The 12,410-nt window shown below is 45.8% G+C and overlaps 5 non-coding genes across 5 annotated transcripts; all 5 read right to left on the bottom strand.

Moving 5' to 3' along the window:
* Positions 1–1,219: 1,219 nt before the first annotated feature.
* LOC130315578 (U2 spliceosomal RNA) lies at positions 1,220–1,410 on the bottom strand. Its single transcript, XR_008863051.1, has one exon. It is a non-coding gene; the product is annotated as a U2 spliceosomal RNA (small nuclear RNA).
* Positions 1,411–3,484: 2,074 nt separating this feature from the next.
* LOC130315577 (U2 spliceosomal RNA) lies at positions 3,485–3,675 on the bottom strand. Its single transcript, XR_008863050.1, has one exon. It is a non-coding gene; the product is annotated as a U2 spliceosomal RNA (small nuclear RNA).
* A 2,071-nt stretch (positions 3,676–5,746) lies between these two features.
* Positions 5,747–5,937, bottom strand: LOC130315576 (U2 spliceosomal RNA). Its single transcript, XR_008863049.1, has one exon. It is a non-coding gene; the product is annotated as a U2 spliceosomal RNA (small nuclear RNA).
* A 2,079-nt stretch (positions 5,938–8,016) lies between these two features.
* Positions 8,017–8,207, bottom strand: LOC130315573 (U2 spliceosomal RNA). Its single transcript, XR_008863047.1, has one exon. It is a non-coding gene; the product is annotated as a U2 spliceosomal RNA (small nuclear RNA).
* Positions 8,208–10,291: 2,084 nt separating this feature from the next.
* LOC130315572 (U2 spliceosomal RNA) lies at positions 10,292–10,482 on the bottom strand. The gene has a single exon (XR_008863046.1). It is a non-coding gene; the product is annotated as a U2 spliceosomal RNA (small nuclear RNA).
* Positions 10,483–12,410: the final 1,928 nt, after the last annotated feature.

The following is a 12,410-nucleotide window of genomic DNA, read 5'->3' as shown; positions in this document are numbered from 1 at the left end:
GTGCGCGTATATATATATATATATATATATATATATATATATATATATATATTTCTCCGCCGAAATCACTTTTAAACCCATTTCCACCTTTTTTTCCCTTCTCTTCCTCTTACTTTTTTTTCACGTTTTTTTACGTTTTTCTCCTTTTCGCCTCTTTTCTGGGCGTATTATTCTTCTTTTTCTTCTTTTTTTTCGTCTAATGCATACCCCATCAGTGCAGCAATGCTTATTCAATACCGCCAGCAGATGGAGACACTGGGGGATAATTTTCTAAGGATTTATACTGATTTTTCCTGTCTGAATTTGTCGCACAGAAAGTTGCAGGCCAAATATGTGTGACATTTCTGCGACTTTAGCTTCTAGAGCATTTTTACAACATTATACATAGGTGCTGAATACATAAAAAGCGACTGTTCAGCGACAGACAAGTCGCATCGGCTGAAAGTAGGCCAGAATGTCAGTCCATGTTGGAGCAGGTTTAGATACAGTCTAAAGCATAGATCTCAAAGTCTGTGCACAGAATTTAGCAAGGGCCTCGCACCTTCTGATGCATCAGGTAGGTGCACAATAGCATAGCCTAACCCTCTGTACTTTGGTCTATATTGATGCGGGACATAGACAGCCAGCTGATGACCAATCCATTAGTGCAATGGATGGCTGGAAGCATTTGTCTTTGCCTTTGCAATACCACAGAAGCAATGCATGGTCAATGTACAGCAATGACACACCTGTGTGAACAGCCAGGAGACCCCCCCCCCCATGTTATGTTACATAGTTACATAGTTAGTACGGTCGAAAAAAGACATATGTCCATCAAGTTCAACCAGGGAATTAAGGGGTAGGGGTGTGGCGCGATATTGGGGAAGGGATGAGATTTTATATTTCTTCATAAGCATTAATCTTATTTTGTCAATTAGGAACATTCAGCACCCACCCGCTATCAAGGCAGCTGCCTATCATGTCATGCCCTACCTGCACAGGTGTGCTGGCTACTCAAATGATCCAATTAAGGAGGCCATTTAGTCAGCAGCAGCAGAAGTCCTGTGCCTGGACGCTCCAACAGCGGCCAGACACAAGCAGAAGCAGAAGCAGCAGCAGCACCACCTTTTGTTTTTTGGCTGCAGCAGCAGCAGCAGCAAGGCCCACAGGGCTGGCTAGCTGGCTAGCCAGCAAGCAGGTAGCAATGAAAGTAGGAATCTTTCTTTTTAACCCTGTAAGGGGGTGGTGCACTGTACCCGAAGATACTGCCATATCGGGTCAATGCATAGGGCGACGGAAGCAAGCTTCGAAATCGGCCCCCGTTCTCAAAAATCCATTTAATATATGGTCCCCAGATAGGGGACGTATCAGATATTAAACTGATAAGAACAGATACTACACTTGATCTTAGCCAAAAGGCCGAGAAGCGATAACCATGAAAGGGGCGGGCCCAACAAGGTCCCCTTCATGGGCACTATCACTGCTTGCTGTCAGGGAGGCTGCCAGACAATTTTCCATGCACACTCTGGGCTGGGGGGCAGTCAACCACCAGTACACACAGCAGAACCTAAACCCATACCATTATTGCTAAGCAGCAAGACAGGGGCCCATTGCACTCCCACGGGGCCTTTTTAAATGCAATCCATAACCCGGATTTGCCAGGAACCCTTCTTACTCCTCCTACTTGCATGTGACACTGGGCTTAGGATCTGCATAGGAAACACACACACAAGCACACACCTACCTTTGTTGCCTGCAGATGCCTCCTTGGCTGTCCCCAAACGGTATCAAACCAACACCCACGGGAAGCTGTAAGCATAGAGGACATGCCTGCACCCCATTGGACTTACCTGTGTGGGTTAAACCCGGGTTATTTGACAACCTATGGCGGTGATGGTTCTGCTCAGGCAGAGCAGTGCTGATGCTCCTCATAAAGCTGTCGCTGCTGTGAAGGTTCTAGGTGACATCACAAATCCCTATGGTTACATACACAACAAAGCTGGGTTGTTGTTGTTTACACTCTGCAAGGCCTGTGGAAGTGAGTGACATCATAGCACTGTAGTTCTGAGGGTTCTAGATGGATGCAACAATCTCCTGTTGCTTCTATGAAGGCCATAATAGACGACATCACCAAACAGCTCCATAGTCACATACACAGCAAAGGAGAGATGTTGTTTACACCTAGTGATGTCAGTGGTATTGAGTGACATCACAGCACAGTGCTAAGGCTCCTGGGCCTGGACACAGCAGCGGCTGCAATATCTCAACGGAGAATACGTTTATATATATGTGTGTGTGTGCGCGTATATATATATATATATATATATATATATATATATATTTCTCCGCCGAAATCACTTTTAAACCCATTTCCACCTTTTTTTCCCTTCTCTTCCTCTTACTTTTTTTTCACGTTTTTTTACGTTTTTCTCCTTTTCGCCTCTTTTCTGGGCGTATTATTCTTCTTTTTCTTCTTTTTTTTTCGTCTAATGCATACCCCATCAGTGCAGCAATGCTTATTCAATACCGCCAGCAGATGGAGACACTGGGGGATAATTTTCTAAGGATTTATACTGATTTTTCCTGTCTGAATTTGTCGCACAGAAAGTTGCAGGCCAAATATGTGTGACATTTCTGCGACTTTAGCTTCTAGAGCATTTTTACAACATTATACATAGGTGCTGAATACATAAAAAGCGACTGTTCAGCGACAGACAAGTCGCATCGGCTGAAAGTAGGCCAGAATGTCAGTCCATGTTGGAGCAGGTTTAGATACAGTCTAAAGCATAGATCTCAAAGTCTGTGCACAGAATTTAGCAAGGGCCTCGCACCTTCTGATGCATCAGGTAGGTGCACAATAGCATAGCCTAACCCTCTGTACTTTGGTCTATATTGATGCGGGACATAGACAGCCAGCTGATGACCAATCCATTAGTGCAATGGATGGCTGGAAGCATTTGTCTTTGCCTTTGCAATACCACAGAAGCAATGCATGGTCAATGTACAGCAATGACACACCTGTGTGAACAGCCAGGAGACCCCCCCCCCCCATGTTATGTTACATAGTTAGTACGGTCGAAAAAAGACATATGTCCATCAAGTTCAACCAGGGAATTAAGGGGTAGGGGTGTGGCGCGATATTGGGGAAGGGATGAGATTTTATATTTCTTCATAAGCATTAATCTTATTTTGTCAATTAGGAACATTCAGCACCCACCCGCTATCAAGGCAGCTGCCTATCATGTCATGCCCTACCTGCACAGGTGTGCTGGCTACTCAAATGATCCAATTAAGGAGGCCATTTAGTCAGCAGCAGCAGAAGTCCTGTGCCTGGACGCTCCAACAGCGGCCAGACACAAGCAGAAGCAGAAGCAGCAGCAGCACCACCTTTTGTTTTTTGGCTGCAGCAGCAGCAGCAGCAGCAAGGCCCACAGGGCTGGCTAGCTGGCTAGCCAGCAAGCAGGTAGCAATGAAAGTAGGAATCTTTCTTTTTAACCCTGTAAGGGGGTGGTGCACTGTACCCGAAGATACTGCCATATCGGGTCAATGCATAGGGCGACGGAAGCAAGCTTCGAAATCGGCCCCCGTTCTCAAAAATCCATTTAATATATGGTCCCCAGATAGGGGACGTATCAGATATTAAACTGATAAGAACAGATACTACACTTGATCTTAGCCAAAAGGCCGAGAAGCGATAACCGTGAAAGGGGCGGGCCCAACAAGGTCCCCTTCATGGGCACTATCACTGCTTGCTGTCAGGGAGGCTGCCAGACAATTTTCCATGCACACTCTGGGCTGGGGGGCAGTCAACCACCAGTACACACAGCAGAACCTAAACCCATACCATTATTGCTAAGCAGCAAGACAGGGGCCCATTGCACTCCCACGGGGCCTTTTTAAATGCAATCCATAACCCGGATTTGCCAGGAACCCTTCTTACTCCTCCTACTTGCATGTGACACTGGGCTTAGGATCTGCATAGGAAACACACACACAAGCACACACCTACCTTTGTTGCCTGCAGATGCCTCCTTGGCTGTCCCCAAACGGTATCAAACCAACACCCACGGGAAGCTGTAAGCATAGAGGACATGCCTGCACCCCATTGGACTTACCTGTGTGGGTTAAACCCGGGTTATTTGACAACCTATGGCGGTGATGGTTCTGCTCAGGCAGAGCAGTGCTGATGCTCCTCATAAAGCTGTCGCTGCTGTGAAGGTTCTAGGTGACATCACAAATCCCTATGGTTACATACACAACAAAGCTGGGTTGTTGTTGTTTACACTCTGCAAGGCCTGTGGAAGTGAGTGACATCATAGCACTGTAGTTCTGAGGGTTCTAGATGGATGCAACAATCTCCTGTTGCTTCTATGAAGGCCATAATAGACGACATCACCAAACAGCTCCATAGTCACATACACAGCAAAGGAGAGATGTTGTTTACACCTAGTGATGTCAGTGGTATTGAGTGACATCACAGCACAGTGCTAAGGCTCCTGGGCCTGGACACAGCAGCGGCTGCAATATCTCAACGGAGAATACGTTTATATATATGTGTGTGTGTGCGCGTATATATATATACATATATATATATATATATATATTTCTCCGCCGAAATCACTTTTAAACCCATTTCCACCTTTTTTTCCCTTCTCTTCCTCTTACTTTTTTTTCACGTTTTTTTACGTTTTTCTCCTTTTCGCCTCTTTTCTGGGCGTATTATTCTTCTTTTTCTTCTTTTTTTTCGTCTAATGCATACCCCATCAGTGCAGCAATGCTTATTCAATACCGCCAGCAGATGGAGACACTGGGGGATAATTTTCTAAGGATTTATACTGATTTTTCCTGTCTGAATTTGTCGCACAGAAAGTTGCAGGCCAAATATGTGTGACATTTCTGCGACTTTAGCTTCTAGAGCATTTTTACAACATTATACATAGGTGCTGAATACATAAAAAGCGACTGTTCAGCGACAGACAAGTCGCATCGGCTGAAAGTAGGCCAGAATGTCAGTCCATGTTGGAGCAGGTTTAGATACAGTCTAAAGCATAGATCTCAAAGTCTGTGCACAGAATTTAGCAAGGGCCTCGCACCTTCTGATGCATCAGGTAGGTGCACAATAGCATAGCCTAACCCTCTGTACTTTGGTCTATATTGATGCGGGACATAGACAGCCAGCTGATGACCAATCCATTAGTGCAATGGATGGCTGGAAGCATTTGTCTTTGCCTTTGCAATACCACAGAAGCAATGCATGGTCAATGTACAGCAATGACACACCTGTGTGAACAGCCAGGAGACCCCCCCCCCCCCATGTTATGTTACATAGTTACATAGTTAGTACGGTCGAAAAAAGACATATGTCCATCAAGTTCAACCAGGGAATTAAGGGGTAGGGGTGTGGCGCGATATTGGGGAAGGGATGAGATTTTATATTTCTTCATAAGCATTAATCTTATTTTGTCAATTAGGAACATTCAGCACCCACCCGCTATCAAGGCAGCTGCCTATCATGTCATGCCCTACCTGCACAGGTGTGCTGGCTACTCAAATGATCCAATTAAGGAGGCCATTTAGTCAGCAGCAGCAGAAGTCCTGTGCCTGGACGCTCCAACAGCGGCCAGACACAAGCAGAAGCAGCAGCAGCACCACCTTTTGTTTTTTGGCTGCAGCAGCAGCAGCAGCAAGGCCCACAGGGCTGGCTAGCTGGCTAGCCAGCAAGCAGGTAGCAATGAAAGTAGGAATCTTTCTTTTTAACCCTGTAAGGGGGTGGTGCACTGTACCCGAAGATACTGCCATATCGGGTCAATGCATAGGGCGACGGAAGCAAGCTTCGAAATCGGCCCCCGTTCTCAAAAATCCATTTAATATATGGTCCCCAGATAGGGGACGTATCAGATATTAAACTGATAAGAACAGATACTACACTTGATCTTAGCCAAAAGGCCGAGAAGCGATAACCGTGAAAGGGGCGGGCCCAACAAGGTCCCCTTCATGGGCACTATCACTGCTTGCTGTCAGGGAGGCTGCCAGACAATTTTCCATGCACACTCTGGGCTGGGGGGCAGTCAACCACCAGTACACACAGCAGAACCTAAACCCATACCATTATTGCTAAGCAGCAAGACAGGGGCCCATTGCACTCCCACGGGGCCTTTTTAAATGCAATCCATAACCCGGATTTGCCAGGAACCCTTCTTACTCCTCCTACTTGCATGTGACACTGGGCTTAGGATCTGCATAGGAAACACACACACAAGCACACACCTACCTTTGTTGCCTGCAGATGCCTCCTTGGCTGTCCCCAAACGGTATCAAACCAACACCCACGGGAAGCTGTAAGCATAGAGGACATGCCTGCACCCCATTGGACTTACCTGTGTGGGTTAAACCCGGGTTATTTGACAACCTATGGCGGTGATGGTTCTGCTCAGGCAGAGCAGTGCTGATGCTCCTCATAAAGCTGTCGCTGCTGTGAAGGTTCTAGGTGACATCACAAATCCCTATGGTTACATACACAACAAAGCTGGGTTGTTGTTGTTTACACTCTGCAAGGCCTGTGGAAGTGAGTGACATCATAGCACTGTAGTTCTGAGGGTTCTAGATGGATGCAACAATCTCCTGTTGCTTCTATGAAGGCCATAATAGACGACATCACCAAACAGCTCCATAGTCACATACACAGCAAAGGAGAGATGTTGTTTACACCTAGTGATGTCAGTGGTATTGAGTGACATCACAGCACAGTGCTAAGGCTCCTGGGCCTGGACACAGCAGCGGCTGCAATATCTCAACGGAGAATACGTTTATATATATGTGTGTGTGTGCGCGTATATATATATATATATATATATATATATATATATTTCTCCGCCGAAATCACTTTTAAACCCATTTCCACCTTTTTTTCCCTTCTCTTCCTCTTACTTTTTTTTCACGTTTTTTTACGTTTTTCTCCTTTTCGCCTCTTTTCTGGGCGTATTATTCTTCTTTTTCTTCTTTTTTTTCGTCTAATGCATACCCCATCAGTGCAGCAATGCTTATTCAATACCGCCAGCAGATGGAGACACTGGGGGATAATTTTCTAAGGATTTATACTGATTTTTCCTGTCTGAATTTGTCGCACAGAAAGTTGCAGGCCAAATATGTGTGACATTTCTGCGACTTTAGCTTCTAGAGCATTTTTACAACATTATACATAGGTGCTGAATACATAAAAAGCGACTGTTCAGCGACAGACAAGTCGCATCGGCTGAAAGTAGGCCAGAATGTCAGTCCATGTTGGAGCAGGTTTAGATACAGTCTAAAGCATAGATCTCAAAGTCTGTGCACAGAATTTAGCAAGGGCCTCGCACCTTCTGATGCATCAGGTAGGTGCACAATAGCATAGCCTAACCCTCTGTACTTTGGTCTATATTGATGCGGGACATAGACAGCCAGCTGATGACCAATCCATTAGTGCAATGGATGGCTGGAAGCATTTGTCTTTGCCTTTGCAATACCACAGAAGCAATGCATGGTCAATGTACAGCAATGACACACCTGTGTGAACAGCCAGGAGACCCCCCCCCCCCATGTTATGTTACATAGTTACATAGTTAGTACGGTCGAAAAAAGACATATGTCCATCAAGTTCAACCAGGGAATTAAGGGGTAGGGGTGTGGCGCGATATTGGGGAAGGGATGAGATTTTATATTTCTTCATAAGCATTAATCTTATTTTGTCAATTAGGAACATTCAGCACCCACCCGCTATCAAGGCAGCTGCCTATCATGTCATGCCCTACCTGCACAGGTGTGCTGGCTACTCAAATGATCCAATTAAGGAGGCCATTTAGTCAGCAGCAGCAGAAGTCCTGTGCCTGGACGCTCCAACAGCGGCCAGACACAAGCAGAAGCAGAAGCAGCAGCAGCACCACCTTTTGTTTTTTGGCTGCAGCAGCAGCAGCAGCAGCAAGGCCCACAGGGCTGGCTAGCTGGCTAGCCAGCAAGCAGGTAGCAATGAAAGTAGGAATCTTTCTTTTTAACCCTGTAAGGGGGTGGTGCACTGTACCCGAAGATACTGCCATATCGGGTCAATGCATAGGGCGACGGAAGCAAGCTTCGAAATCGGCCCCCGTTCTCAAAAATCCATTTAATATATGGTCCCCAGATAGGGGACGTATCAGATATTAAACTGATAAGAACAGATACTACACTTGATCTTAGCCAAAAGGCCGAGAAGCGATAACCGTGAAAGGGGCGGGCCCAACAAGGTCCCCTTCATGGGCACTATCACTGCTTGCTGTCAGGGAGGCTGCCAGACAATTTTCCATGCACACTCTGGGCTGGGGGGCAGTCAACCACCAGTACACACAGCAGAACCTAAACCCATACCATTATTGCTAAGCAGCAAGACAGGGGCCCATTGCACTCCCACGGGGCCTTTTTAAATGCAATCCATAACCCGGATTTGCCAGGAACCCTTCTTACTCCTCCTACTTGCATGTGACACTGGGCTTAGGATCTGCATAGGAAACACACACACAAGCACACACCTACCTTTGTTGCCTGCAGATGCCTCCTTGGCTGTCCCCAAACGGTATCAAACCAACACCCACGGGAAGCTGTAAGCATAGAGGACATGCCTGCACCCCATTGGACTTACCTGTGTGGGTTAAACCCGGGTTATTTGACAACCTATGGCGGTGATGGTTCTGCTCAGGCAGAGCAGTGCTGATGCTCCTCATAAAGCTGTCGCTGCTGTGAAGGTTCTAGGTGACATCACAAATCCCTATGGTTACATACACAACAAAGCTGGGTTGTTGTTGTTTACACTCTGCAAGGCCTGTGGAAGTGAGTGACATCATAGCACTGTAGTTCTGAGGGTTCTAGATGGATGCAACAATCTCCTGTTGCTTCTATGAAGGCCATAATAGACGACATCACCAAACAGCTCCATAGTCACATACACAGCAAAGGAGAGATGTTGTTTACACCTAGTGATGTCAGTGGTATTGAGTGACATCACAGCACAGTGCTAAGGCTCCTGGGCCTGGACACAGCAGCGGCTGCAATATCTCAACGGAGAATACGTTTATATATATGTGTGTGTGTGCGCGTATATATATATATATATATATATATATATATATATATATATATATTTCTCCGCCGAAATCACTTTTAAACCCATTTCCACCTTTTTTTCCCTTCTCTTCCTCTTACTTTTTTTTCACGTTTTTTTACGTTTTTCTCCTTTTCGCCTCTTTTCTGGGCGTATTATTCTTCTTTTTCTTCTTTTTTTTCGTCTAATGCATACCCCATCAGTGCAGCAATGCTTATTCAATACCGCCAGCAGATGGAGACACTGGGGGATAATTTTCTAAGGATTTATACTGATTTTTCCTGTCTGAATTTGTCGCACAGAAAGTTGCAGGCCAAATATGTGTGACATTTCTGCGACTTTAGCTTCTAGAGCATTTTTACAACATTATACATAGGTGCTGAATACATAAAAAGCGACTGTTCAGCGACAGACAAGTCGCATCGGCTGAAAGTAGGCCAGAATGTCAGTCCATGTTGGAGCAGGTTTAGATACAGTCTAAAGCATAGATCTCAAAGTCTGTGCACAGAATTTAGCAAGGGCCTCGCACCTTCTGATGCATCAGGTAGGTGCACAATAGCATAGCCTAACCCTCTGTACTTTGGTCTATATTGATGCGGGACATAGACAGCCAGCTGATGACCAATCCATTAGTGCAATGGATGGCTGGAAGCATTTGTCTTTGCCTTTGCAATACCACAGAAGCAATGCATGGTCAATGTACAGCAATGACACACCTGTGTGAACAGCCAGGAGACCCCCCCCCCCCCATGTTATGTTACATAGTTACATAGTTAGTACGGTCGAAAAAAGACATATGTCCATCAAGTTCAACCAGGGAATTAAGGGGTAGGGGTGTGGCGCGATATTGGGGAAGGGATGAGATTTTATATTTCTTCATAAGCATTAATCTTATTTTGTCAATTAGGAACATTCAGCACCCACCCGCTATCAAGGCAGCTGCCTATCATGTCATGCCCTACCTGCACAGGTGTGCTGGCTACTCAAATGATCCAATTAAGGAGGCCATTTAGTCAGCAGCAGCAGAAGTCCTGTGCCTGGACGCTCCAACAGCGGCCAGACACAAGCAGAAGCAGAAGCAGCAGCAGCAGCACCTTTTGTTTTTTGGCTGCAGCAGCAGCAGCAAGGCCCACAGGGCTGGCTAGCTGGCTAGCCAGCAAGCAGGTAGCAATGAAAGTAGGAATCTTTCTTTTTAACCCTGTAAGGGGGTGGTGCACTGTACCCGAAGATACTGCCATATCGGGTCAATGCATAGGGCGACGGAAGCAAGCTTCGAAATCGGCCCCCGTTCTCAAAAATCCATTTAATATATGGTCCCCAGATAGGGGACGTATCAGATATTAAACTGATAAGAACAGATACTACACTTGATCTTAGCCAAAAGGCCGAGAAGCGATAACCGTGAAAGGGGCGGGCCCAACAAGGTCCCCTTCATGGGCACTATCACTGCTTGCTGTCAGGGAGGCTGCCAGACAATTTTCCATGCACACTCTGGGCTGGGGGGCAGTCAATTACCAGTACACACAGCAGAACCTAAACCCATACCATTATTGCTAAGCAGCAAGACAGGGGCCCATTGCACTCCCACGGGGCCTTTTTAAATGCAATCCATAACCCGGATTTGCCAGGAACCCTTCTTACTCCTCCTACTTGCATGTGACACTGGGCTTAGGATCTGCATAGGAAACACACACACAAGCACACACCTACCTTTGTTGCCTGCAGATGCCTCCTTGGCTGTCCCCAAACGGTATCAAACCAACACCCACGGGAAGCTGTAAGCATAGAGGACATGCCTGCACCCCATTGGACTTACCTGTGTGGGTTAAACCCGGGTTATTTGACAACCTATGGCGGTGATGGTTCTGCTCAGGCAGAGCAGTGCTGATGCTCCTCATAAAGCTGTCGCTGCTGTGAAGGTTCTAGGTGACATCACAAATCCCTATGGTTACATACACAACAAAGCTGGGTTGTTGTTGTTTACACTCTGCAAGGCCTGTGGAAGTGAGTGACATCATAGCACTGTAGTTCTGAGGGTTCTAGATGGATGCAACAATCTCCTGTTGCTTCTATGAAGGCCATAATAGACGACATCACCAAACAGCTCCATAGTCACATACACAGCAAAGGAGAGATGTTGTTTACACCTAGTGATGTCAGTGGTATTGAGTGACATCACAGCACAGTGCTAAGGCTCCTGGGCCTGGACACAGCAGCGGCTGCAATATCTCAACGGAGAATACGTTTATATATATGTGTGTGTGTGCGCGTATATATATATATATATATATATATATATATATATATATATATTTCTCCGCCGAAATCACTTTTAAACCCATTTCCACCTTTTTTTCCCTTCTCTTCCTCTTACTTTTTTTTCACGTTTTTTTACGTTTTTCTCCTTTTCGCCTCTTTTCTGGGCGTATTATTCTTCTTTTTCTTCTTTTTTTTCGTCTAATGCATACCCCATCAGTGCAGCAATGCTTATTCAATACCGCCAGCAGATGGAGACACTGGGGGATGATTTTCTAAGGATTTATACTGATTTTTCCTGTCTGAATTTGTCGCACAGAAAGTTGCAGGCCAAATATGTGTGACATTTCTGCGACTTTAGCTTCTAGAGCATTTTTACAACATTATACATAGGTGCTGAATACATAAAAAGCGACTGTTCAGCGACAGACAAGTCGCATCGGCTGAAAGTAGGCCAGAATGTCAGTCCATGTTGGAGCAGGTTTAGATACAGTCTAAAGCATAGATCTCAAAGTCTGTGCACAGAATTTAGCAAGGGCCTCGCACCTTCTGATGCATCAGGTAGGTGCACAATAGCATAGCCTAACCCTCTGTACTTTGGTCTATATTGATGCGGGACATAGACAGCCAGCTGATGACCAATCCATTAGTGCAATGGATGGCTGGAAGCATTTGTCTTTGCCTTTGCAATACCACAGAAGCAATGCATGGTCAATGTACAGCAATGACACACCTGTGTGAACAGCCAGGAGACCCCCCCCCCCCCATGTTATGTTACATAGTTACATAGTTAGTACGGTCGAAAAAAGACATATGTCCATCAAGTTCAACCAGGGAATTAAGGGGTAGGGGTGTGGCGCGATATTGGGGAAGGGATGAGATTTTATATTTCTTCATAAGCATTAATCTTATTTTGTCAATTAGGAACATTCAGCACCCACCCGCTATCAAGGCAGCTGCCTATCATGTCATGCCCTACCTGCACAGGTGTGCTGGCTACTCAAATGATCCAATTAAGGAGGCCATTTAGTCAGCAGCAGCAGAAGTCCTGTGCCTGGACGCTCCAACA

Source organism: Hyla sarda, unplaced genomic scaffold, assembly GCF_029499605.1.
Source record: "Hyla sarda isolate aHylSar1 unplaced genomic scaffold, aHylSar1.hap1 scaffold_188, whole genome shotgun sequence".
NCBI lineage: Eukaryota > Metazoa > Chordata > Amphibia > Anura > Hylidae > Hyla > Hyla sarda.
Note: the sequence above shows the minus strand (reverse complement) of the source record. Positions and strands in the feature narration are given on the sequence as shown.